The sequence below is a fragment of the Ischnura elegans genome, chromosome 3, assembly GCF_921293095.1.
Source record: "Ischnura elegans chromosome 3, ioIscEleg1.1, whole genome shotgun sequence".
Taxonomy (NCBI): domain Eukaryota; kingdom Metazoa; phylum Arthropoda; class Insecta; order Odonata; family Coenagrionidae; genus Ischnura; species Ischnura elegans.
This window is the reverse complement of record NC_060248.1, coordinates 32119285-32130652: the sequence shown is the minus strand read 5'-3', so window position 1 is coordinate 32130652 and position 11368 is coordinate 32119285. Positions and strand designations below refer to the sequence as shown.

At 42.3% G+C, this 11368-nt stretch overlaps 1 protein-coding gene across 2 annotated transcripts in view; it reads left to right on the top strand.

Moving 5' to 3' along the window:
• Positions 1–540: 540 nt before the first annotated feature.
• Positions 541–11368, top strand: part of LOC124155631 (putative metabolite transport protein HI_1104) — a 42505-nt gene continuing 31677 nt past the window's right edge. For both annotated transcript variants that reach the window (XM_046529624.1, XM_046529623.1), the window contains exon 1: positions 541–1059. The gene's annotated coding sequence lies outside the window, so the exon portion shown is untranslated. The remainder of the gene's footprint in view (positions 1060–11368) is intronic.

The window sequence follows — 11368 nt, the reverse complement described above, 5'->3', positions numbered from 1 at the left end:
CTCTCGAACTCCTAGTAATTAAGAGCGCAATCGAAGAATCGAGTACAGAGATAAGTGCGCAAAGGAGCGCAGAATAACTGGCGAGATGCGGTTCTTTGCCCGCGAGGGCCTTTCTCTTTCGCCGGCCCAGGCTCTCCGCCAACGATGTACGCACTTTGGCGCGTCTGAAACGCCACCTACGTCAAAGGAGCACGCACCGCTGCAGCACGAAAAAATCCAAGCCATACTCGACCACGCAGGACGATCCAGAGTGATCCAGAGAAACGGGTTCCCATGCGGATAATTTCCAAACGCCGCCGTCAGCAGTCATCCCCTACTCCCCTCCGCTCAAGAAACTCGGGCCGCCCCACCGCCTCCGGAGGCCCTCCCTCACCCGGCACCTGCCGCCCCAACCCGCCCGGCGCACCGGTGGACCTTCTGCCCCCACCCCGCCCCCCAACGCTCACTGACTCACCCCACGGTCCTGCCCCACACCTCGGCGGCCGCGATGGACTTCCCCGATGGGAGAGGGCGGCCGGCCGATGGCTACAACTACCGGTGAGGAGCTCGCGAGGGTCTCAGTCCCCATCACGCACCGCCGCGGACGGACAGGGAGGACTCCCGCAACAGAGGGGAAGGTTTGGAGACTTGAACGAGCGAGGGAAGTGCCGTAGAGACTTCAACGCCCGACCGTCTTTCAGCGGGTCGCCCCAATCGACTGTTCGGAGTCTTCCCCACGGAGAAGGAGTCAGGATACTGGAGAGCCACTTCTCCGGGACACACACGCATCGACGCAAACTCTTCTGAAGTTTGGAGAGAACCTGCAATTTTCCTACTCTTCGTAGGAAAAAAAGTTCCTCCGAAGTCACCCCTTGGAAGAAGAGCTATACGGCTCGACATAGTTTCGTTTAGTGTGTGTGCTTAAGAGTTCGCTCTCCATCAGTGACTTCCTTCCTTCATCAAAGTCTTCCCCCGAAGTATTAAGTGAAGGGGAACGCCGCGTCCACCCGGCCGGAGTAGCAACATCGCGAGGGATTCCTCGGAGAGGGAACCGACCTCAAGCAGTGGGATTTTCCCGAGGTGAGTGCACCACTTGCTACCCGAGGCGACGGCGGCACGGCGGCGGCGTCCTCGCGCTCTTATTACCGATGCGGAAGTCTCGGAGATGGCGAGGGATTTTCCCGCATTTCTCGTGTAACGTTTCTCTTCGCACTTAGGACCGGGAAAAATTCGCGAGTCAGCGATAAATACAAAATTTCCATTTTCTTAGCGAGGGACAATCATTACCACTTGATGTTTAAATATTGACCGGCAAATTAGGTTTTAGAATGGGTAGCATCTCAGTTCGAAGATAGCATTGACAGTGGAAATTTGGAGTAGGTACACAGGTGGAAAGCTACGTAACTTACTGGCATTTTGTGTCATCATCACTAATCTCTGAGTATTAATAACGCAAGAAAGAGTTCACTGACCAGTTCAAATTTATGTTACGCGTATAGTGAGAGTAAAATCAACTAGAATTTAAATGCTTAATCACCCAAAAAAAAGATAATTTAATTATAAATCAATGATAGAAGTCCAAATCTACATGATCTGAAATGAAATGTCTAGTTTTTCGACCCAAAAAAGAGAGGGATTAAATGTTAGAATGCAGCACCAATAGTCAATCAAGGAACTAGCATTTTTTCTCCGTGCCTGCTAAAATAACGTCAGGGAGCAGGTATCGGACGAAACATGTGGCGCGCCACGCGGATGCCCTATAAAGTTCGTGGGGGATTTTGCTGGGGAATTCCAGAGGGCTCACACCCGCTTTTGGGAACCCTACCCACAAACCCAAGGTGCGTATATTAGTCTAGCCACCTTGCCAAAAACCAGCCCTGAGGAGCTTTTAGTGGGAAGTCGATCTTGCAGCCCTCCATAATTCCACTTCTCTCGGTCCCTCAAAAGGTACCTTCTTACCTCACATTCTGACCTCACCTATCCATTTTCACAACTTCCCTTTACTAATAATTCCTTACCGATTCCGATGAATACACTAAAGAACAGTAGCTGCAGAAAATTTTATTGACCAGGTGGATGTTTTTGTTTGAAGGATATTATGTGAACATGATATAATTAAAATAATGAAAACTTAGATTTCTTGTTAGATTTGGGTCAAACACTGTCTTTAAGATTTCTTCTTGGCTTCATTTCAATTCAATTGATTAAGGTGGAAATATAGTAACTTTTCTTTCACGAAACAAAGAAACATTCACAAAGTAAAATTTTAATTGCAAGTGGTAATTTTATCTCACCCTTACGGAGAAATTTTTAACATTATCAAGATACCAAGGAATGACTCCAGTTTTTATAGCGTCAGCTACGAATATGTATATTTATATTCATCTCCAGTCTCATCAGTCCGCGAAAAAATAATCCCAACTACATACTTCCTCACTTTGGCAGAAAAGACATTTAAGAGAAAGAGGATGCGATTAAACGCAATTTAAACGGGATATTTCAATATAAAATTAGTTTAAGAGGCATATTAAATATTCAGTCAACAGATATTAAGTTATATCTAGTACTGCAGTAGTTTTAGAACAATTCATTTTGAATAATAAAAGACAGTATCCCAATAGCAATATTTAGGGCCCTGAAGTGTTTACTTGGTATTCTTATTTAAAAGCTCAGAACCTATACATTAACGAAATTAGGTTCATGTGCATCTCATGTCATAGGTTATTTATCATGAAATCAGTTTTCTAACGAGCAGCCGGAAAAGACCGCGTCGTTAATACCCCTCACATTACGGCGACAATCTTGAGTCAACATCTCCATTCTGTGATGGATATTACTCTCTAGGAAAACGCTCTCCTTAAATTGCGATAGCAAAATGCATTTAAGTGGGAAAAGGAAAATATGACTTGCATTCAGTATTTTATAGTTTTCACTAATGATTAAGTATTTGGAGAGAGCTAAAATCATTTCATACTGTACTCATGCATTCACTTTTTATATGGTAGTTCATTTAAATAATTTTGTCCCTACGTCGTGTTTGGATACTATTGCATCCAATTTTGTGAACGGGAATGCGACACATTATAAATATAAAGCAAAATAAGTGTGCACAAATGATATGATGGGGTAGGAGTCTGAGCGGCACAAGTGATTTTTTTTCTGAACAGAGCTATGCACTGAAGTTTGGTAAAGAAAAAAAACGAGATCAACTAGATACTTAGTAAAGCCTTAGATTTTCTACTTGTTATCAGCACAGAACAGAGACTCACTCGTATCCCTTGGCCATCAAATATTTGGTTACTCTTTCTATCAATATCTGCACCTAACTCTACTTAGAAAAAATCACTTGTACCCCTTAGCTTCTCACCCCCTCATATGTAATCACAAGTCCATATAGGGCAGTGTGAAAAATACGAGGGTGCAAATAATTTACCAAGACGTCTTAATCGATAATATTAGGTGTTTATTTCGATCCACCCGATTTTCTCAGTAGTCGTAACATGTCAACCCACCGATGTAAGGAAAGGAGGTGACTCCAGTCGTCCACACACAGCCCTTGCCAGCGACAGAGACGAGGCAATTGAAGTGATGACAAAAGAGGCAAAGAAATAGCGTCAAGAGCGGGAGAGGGGATGGAGCGAGCGAGAGTGAGGGAATCGACGGAACCGCGCCAATGCCTTGTGATCGAAGCGCGGCTCTTGATTGGGAGCTGTTCACATCCGGGGCGTAGACGCAACGACGACTCCCAGAGCCAATTGGCAAAGGGAATGGAAATAAATTAAAAGGCGGGGGATAAATCAAGGAGGCGAGAAAAGAAAAAAGAAATTCTTGCGTCGTGACGAAATGGGAGAGACAGGAGTCCCAATCCAAGTAGAGGCTGGTACGATCTCATTTGTGTCGACATATCAATTGATTTTCCGACTTTAATGAAAGATCTGCAAGCCGTGTCACGCTTTGAGTCTTTCTTTTTTATAACTATCTTTCTTTCTTACTCACCCCTAGTGACACTTGTAGCCTTCATTCTACCTTTCTCTGGTAAGCAGCAGTATGAAAGCAAACTGCGATTTTTGAAATATCCAAATGTGCTGTGAATACAAATGAATAATACAACATGAACTATATTTTATACGTGGAATAGCTCCACAGAGACTTCCAGAGTTAAGACCTTGACCGTCACCTTTTCAAGGCTGTACGTCTGGTTAAATCAAATAAATATTTCTTTCAATTGTAGAATGATTATGAACATTGAAGTTTTAAAATGCAGATAAGAGATTATTAATTCCAATATAAAATCGAACGAAATAAAATTTAATATCCGTGCATATATTTTTCCACAATAGCACACTAAATGTGGTATTATTCTCATTCCTTCGTATTTGTTGCGAATGCAATTTTTGATTGGAGTATTTTTTAACCGCCAATGTCAAGTTTCATTGGAATTGAAATTTTTAAAGAGCTTAGTAGAGCTTAACTTCACCATTCCTTCCAAACCACTTAATTGTACTGTATAAATAAGAGAACGACAAAAAGGTAGCGGTGCGTGAATATAGAATGATGTCGCCCATATTTCTCCCCCTTAATTTGAGAATATGAGCTAACAAGTTGCATGACAAGGTGTTAACAAACGAAAAATTGCAAAACAGATGAGAAGCAAGTTTGGCGCTCGAAGAAAAAACTAGACAAATTTTTCGCAGACTTTGGAACATATGTATAAGAGAACTGGAACACTTCGAAAATACTTGAATTTTCTTAATTTCTTGAAGAATAGAATAGAATTTCACTTAAAGAATAGGCTGGGGGAAAGGATGGGCGAAAAAAAACGAAATTGCATTCCCGCACTTTTCGTAAACCATGCCACAACAAAGTTTCTATTTTCAAACATTTATTCAATTGCTTCGAGCGAAAGTTCCTCGCAGATCATCCACACGAGAATTTCTTATACACACACAAATTGGTCTTCTCGAAAGACCTCTCGCTTTGATGCGTGAATGAAATCAATTTTTATCACTCGTAAACGGGTCTATTTGCGAGCCTCGCGCGTCACGGAGCGAGGAATGCAGCGCCCCCACGCCCCAGGGGCTGGCGGCAGCAAAATGCGTCCGTAACTAAATCCGCCACATGAACGGGGGTCGTGGAATGGGATACCCACACATGAAAAAAAACACCTAGCGGGAGTCAACCCCCCCCTCATACCCCCAATGCAGCAGCGGGGGGGCAACCCTCTCCGCCCCCAAGGGGCAGCCTTGTGCGCCCCGCCCCAACATTTCCCTGTCCCTTTCACCGGCCGCCTCCTCCAAGACTTCTCGGGCAAGGCCGACCGACTCGACCAACCCTACTCCACCTTCGCTTACCTTCTTTCTTTCCCTTGCTCGAGTCCACGGGGCGATGAAGGCGGTACATACACGGCTGGACATGAAGGATTGCAGCGTAGCGTTGCGTGAGCGTCGGTGTTGAAAGCCACGAGAGACCTTAAAGTGGCCGGAAAGTTTTCTTGATAATGTTGAGACTTGATTGAGAATTCGCACTTGGGTTTATTTAGCGACACCTAGGAAAGAAAAAATACTCCGCCGAATTAGTTTTTTACAAATAGATTGCAGTTTTAACATTGTCTTATGGGGCATCATAAGAATGACACCAAACAATCAACTATGAACGAACATATCTTCTTTCAAGCAAAATATATAACGTAACATGCGATAATAAAGGATCTTGAGAAAAAAAAGAAACTTCCCGATTAAATATATCGAAAAACATTTTTAAAATAATTTTCACTAACGTTACTGGCCAGTAGTAAGTCGAACTATGCTTAAAATAAGAAAAAAAGATGAGATTTAATTATTTCTTGGCTTATGGTGTATAATTACCGGGGTGAAAAGAGAATTTCTATACCTATCTGTTCGGCCTAATATCTCTCTGACCTCATTGTTTCTGTCAGATTCGAAAATACAGTGCGGTTCTAAGGTCTGTGATCTGTGTGTTACGTCGAAAAATATCTTTTCTTAATTGCTCAAGCTATAAAAGCCTTGCACCAAGGTGACCACATAAGGGAGGCCCAGTTCCATCCATAGAAGGTTGATTTTTGTTTCCACTCATGTCGCATTTTAATCGGTTCACAAAAATGTCCAAAGCGCTGCGATGAGTGCAGGTCGATCGACTTTCTTCCATTATTTTTAGTATAGTATTTGCAATTGCGAGTAATAGTATTAAAGATTTATAAATTTGATGAATTGCACCATCTTGGATGTAAATTTCGGTTAACATTCCTGATCATACCTTATGTCCTCGTAAAACTCGGATCGCTTTGGCCATCAGCGACGCGAGTGGCGACTTTTGTAAACCCATTTACATGCGCGGTCGGTGACAACACATTTAGACGCCCACTTGAGGCTTCTCTTTTTTTCTAATATTCGTGGCTAGCACGTTTCCTACGACTCTCTAGTGGCTCTCACCCTTACACCTGTAAAAGCTGTGATAGAACTCTCTGTCGCTAGTAGAGGTTTTAGATGTGCTATACCCAAGTACGCAATGCGGAATGGTTTAACTAAAGGGGTGGTTGGAGAAGTGATTGAGCGAGTGTTCCACATCATGGCGGGTGTAGTCAAGGTCGCGATCCGAACGGCAAGAGAAAGGGGGCGGAAGGGAGGAGACGGGGGTCGAAAGGGGAGCCTTGAAGGAGGAGGGGCGAGGGCGACCAAGAGATCGGACGATATTCCGTAAAATGTCGAGCGGAACGGCGAGAGAAGAAGGCGGCAACGGCAACGAGTGTTCCTTCGTGCATGTCGCCCTCGCGACGAAAGGGAAACAACGGCTATAAGAAAGGGAGAGATAGCATCGGGGTGATTTGAAGGGGGTGCGGTACGTGAATACCTCCGGTGCGAAAACACACATTTGAAACCTCGCGATTTCGGCCGAATCTAAAGGCCTGGTTACACGATACATTAACACGTACGGGTTAATGTCTAAATGTATGAACGCGAGAATGAAAGCCAAAATGCACCGTGTGACCACCCAACTTGTGCGAATGCATGAACAGAAAATAGAAGCTGTTCTAATTTGGTTCATGAAATCGTACATGTTCCTTTCCGGTCCACCAAAATCATTCACGCAAACGTACATTTACTTGTACGTGTTAATGTACTGTGTAACCAGGTCTTAATACACGGGAACCCAGAAGCGGATCCAGGATAGGGACAAGGGGGCGGGGGGGGGGGGGGGGGGGGGAATCTCCTCCCCTGTATATATTCAACAACTGGACAAAATTACGATTTCATTATATCTAAATGGAACTCCCACATCTGTATATCAGAAATAGTTTTACTCTAGTTACTAAATGCATTTTACACCATGAATTCTTTATACTGGGTGGGAATACTTATTGAATTTCCTCCCTCATGAACACGCGTACCCTTCATTTAAAATACTTTCTCACAATTCATTCAATATTAACACTCGGCAGATTTCTTTTCTAAGATGGCCTCAAGATAACAATTTATGAAGGAAATGGATGCGAGAATCTTGATAATTCTTGGCCATGTTCTCTTTTGAATGGTACATTAAGGTGGGGTAAAACTCTCTCGCGAATCGTCATACCTTGTCATTCCTTGCTTTCAAAATATGTAAATCAAAATTTCATCTCGTAAAAAAACCTTAGATGAAATAGAACACTCATTCTAGATAAAGAATCAACTAATGCAACAAAGTGGCGATATTGCGGTTGCCTCACACACACGCTACAACATTCTCGGACTGTTAGCACGTGATAATTCCGCGACACTCCCATGTTACCTAATGGAGATAATGCTAATGCACCACGCCCAAGAGAATCGTTCCGGGCACCTGTGAAAAAAGTGTTTTTTTAAACATACGTCTTATTTCTTGGAGCGCGGCATTCGCCGGTAGAATCGCCCGCAGCTCCCCGGTGGTTCCCCGTCCCGGTTGACACTCCCTCCCGCGCTCATTACGTATGCAGGGCGACCGGGGAAAAACCACCCAGCCCACCAACACCCGCACCCTTGCCAGCCCTCATTCCTCTCTTCCCGATAACACATGCCAAGCGGTGTGCGCGCCCAGCCGGCCGGCCACCGTGTCGCCCCCAGTCGTAGGTTCTCCTCAATCACAGCTGTGTTCCCGCGAGCGAAATAGATTGTGACCCATTAAACCCCAGAAAAATTTCTGCTTGCGATTTTGAAGATATTTCGGAGTTTCGCTCCAACGGTTGTCTTAAGTTTTCCTTTTAAATATTTTGGTTATGCATTCATACAATATTTTTCTAAGAATGACCCATGGCTACATTGGCGGTAACGTTGTTAAAATCTAATGTGATCTATTTTCTGCCAGCATTAAAAAGCTGGTAAATCTACAGGGATGTCATAGTTTTGGACGAGGGAAAGTTAAAATTATTTTTTTAATGTCCTTTTATTCTTATTTCTATAATAATTGCACCTTACTTATAGACAGGGGGCATCCATATTGTAATCCGGATACGAACCCGTCTCTTGTACGTAACGTTATGTATTTTCCATGATGACCTTAAGTTTCCCTTATTTGTCGAAGTCACCCAGGTTTACGATCCTATAGAAATTCTCATGCTATAACTTAATACTAAACATTAGTTACTTTCAGAAAGTACATCTAAGAGAATTAAGGGAAATATCATACCATGGGATTTATTTAAATTTTACTCGACCGACGCATAAAGTTCGTGAAAGGTTAGACAGTAGAATCCTATCACTAATATGGCGAACAACGGTATTATAGGTTCGAAAGCTCAAGAGAGTAATTCATGGAAGAATTTTATGATTGAATTCAATTTTTTCGGAGAATAAAGTGACATATAGTCAGTTATATAACGCGATTGATTTCCATTTCATAGATTCGATGAGCATTTTAAAAGAATGATCGCGAATGATACAATCACTCCGGTATTCTATTTCAACCGCGGACGGCAGAGGAAATAGAATCGCATTCCTAGCGCGCACGAGATACCACAGTCGTAAAGAGGCACTCGTTGGTTATAACACTATGGTCAGTCGTTATCCTTCAAGATATACGGACGGATCATCGGAGGTGTGAGTAGGTATACGGGAAGACTACCAGAAGAGAGCGCATGACGGTGTGGGCATGGAATAGCCGGTTGGTTCTATCATCGCTTTTTATAGGCGACTGCGAGCGAGCACACACTCGAATGAAATGCTTTTAGCTGAGCATACAAATGTAAATACAGATATGAAAATCTCCAGTTAAGCGTATAAACTTGCACATAAGATGCTCTCGCATAGCAAGCATACCCCAGGATCTGCTTTTTAAACCTTGTGGTTAATTTTCAAGACATGCATTAAAATTTCAACTCAAAATCAAAACGAAGGTAAGCGCGTAAGTGGGAAGAAAAGTTTAGAATTTATGGATCAAATTTAAGGGAATACTCCTAATAGTGAATTTCAGGGTAAATTTAAATTTGGCGGTGGGGCAGCGCAAAAGTTTCAACGTAAATCTCACTTAACTGCTAGAATATCTTTAATAATCAACATCAATTTATCTGATTTAAACTTTAATCACAACTTGGAAGGAGTAACCACCAACATGGAAATATTTTCTACAGATAATCAGTCGCTGTTAAAGAATTGTGCAATCTCTCTTCTCAAAGAATGTTTGATGGCGCAAAACTGAAGGAGTCATCAAAACCAGGTGAAATCGAAAGAAACCCGCTCAACTTGGTGAGAGAGAATTTGAATATCTCTCCTCCAATTCCTTTTTCACCTTTGAGATGGTATTCTTTTAAAGGAAGCCACATGTCCGTGAATATAAATTATTTCCATGAGATGAAAACTTAAGTGGTTCAATGAACCGAGCCAACGAACCATAAGATTATACATAAGAGGCTGTTCCACGGAGTAAATTTATGATTAAGTCTTATACGTTGAAAGTCTGTCTAAACAGTGTGTCCGATCTAACCGTCTAACTGATCGGAAAACGTTGGTAAACGCTAGCACGATTTTACGAATATAGATACTACTCTTATTCTACAAAAGAAGTAGGAATATAATCCAAGATTCATTCGTCTGCACAAACATTTGCAATCTGATAAACTGGAAGAATTTATGATTTTCCGTTTTTCGCTTATATCAATGCATACTAAATGACGCAAGGCTTTCCCGTCGCATGATGTCAAATAATTATATTAGAGTTATCCCCGAGTGAAAAAAAAACATTTTTACCGGCATGAATACGTACTTTTCGTGCAGCGTTATCGAATGAAAGAGAGTTGAATAAGCCGAAACTTGGACAGAGATGTGGGGTGTAACCCGGTGATAAACACGAAAAGAATTATTTGACATTAATAGATACTTTTAAGATAATATACAAGGTGGAAACCGCTTCTTTATAAGGTTATAACATGTTTTTATGCGTCAAGAGTGGTGCGAATTCAGGATATAGGCCGTAGAAAACGCTTTCTTAAGTGCGTGATGGGACGACTTACTCCTCGGCGCCAAACGGGGTGGACGTCCACGAGGATTCGCAGACAGAGGACGAAAGGTCAAACCGGAGTTTCTTCGCGAAGAGGCAGACAGTCGTACGGTAATAAATAATCACAAAAGTCTCATAGAAGCCTGAAAACTTTCGCCCGAACCTTCAGGAATCGAAGGAACGGCTCTTGCGGACGGAGAAACCGTTAAAAATAAATGAAAGTTTGCGGATACTATAATTAGTTTGGCTCTCATCGGGAAGCACCACTTGTCCATCATGAAAACTGTATTCTTCCGAGAAATGCGCAGTTCGCATCACTGTGGAAATTCCTACATAAAATTAACTTCAACTTGGGCTTTTAGGGGGGCTAAAAATACCTAGGAGAGACACTGCTATAAGAGAAAATTAAGTTTCTCATCTCTAGTTGGGTAATACTTATTCAAAATAGCTTCATACGTCCACGATTTAAGTGCATACTGAATTAACTCTAAGACCTGGAAGCAATTCATTAGATAAGTATGGCGTAATGAGGAAATGTAAAGCTCAATTAATCCAAACTAAAACGTAAAGCTATCTTAATGTTGAGTGCTGTATTCGTATTCATCTGGGAATCATAAATCCCATTGTTACATTATATGCCATCATGCATTTATTTGGCGATATAAGTAAATTTTTACCTAGATAAAATGCTGGAATACGTGCTTCTTCTCACGAATTCCGTATCTATACCGGTGGGTGCATTCCTCTAGACTGTGTTTTGAACACAAGCCACCGCGATATTAACTGAAAAGCATGCCATAAGTTAATGGGCCTTCTTCGAAAACTATTCCCGACGTAAATAGAGCTCGCTGTCACTTCCAAAATTAGTTTTGAAATTTTAGAGGCCGTTGCTTGAATACAGGCTTAGATGTCGGCTTTCAAAAGA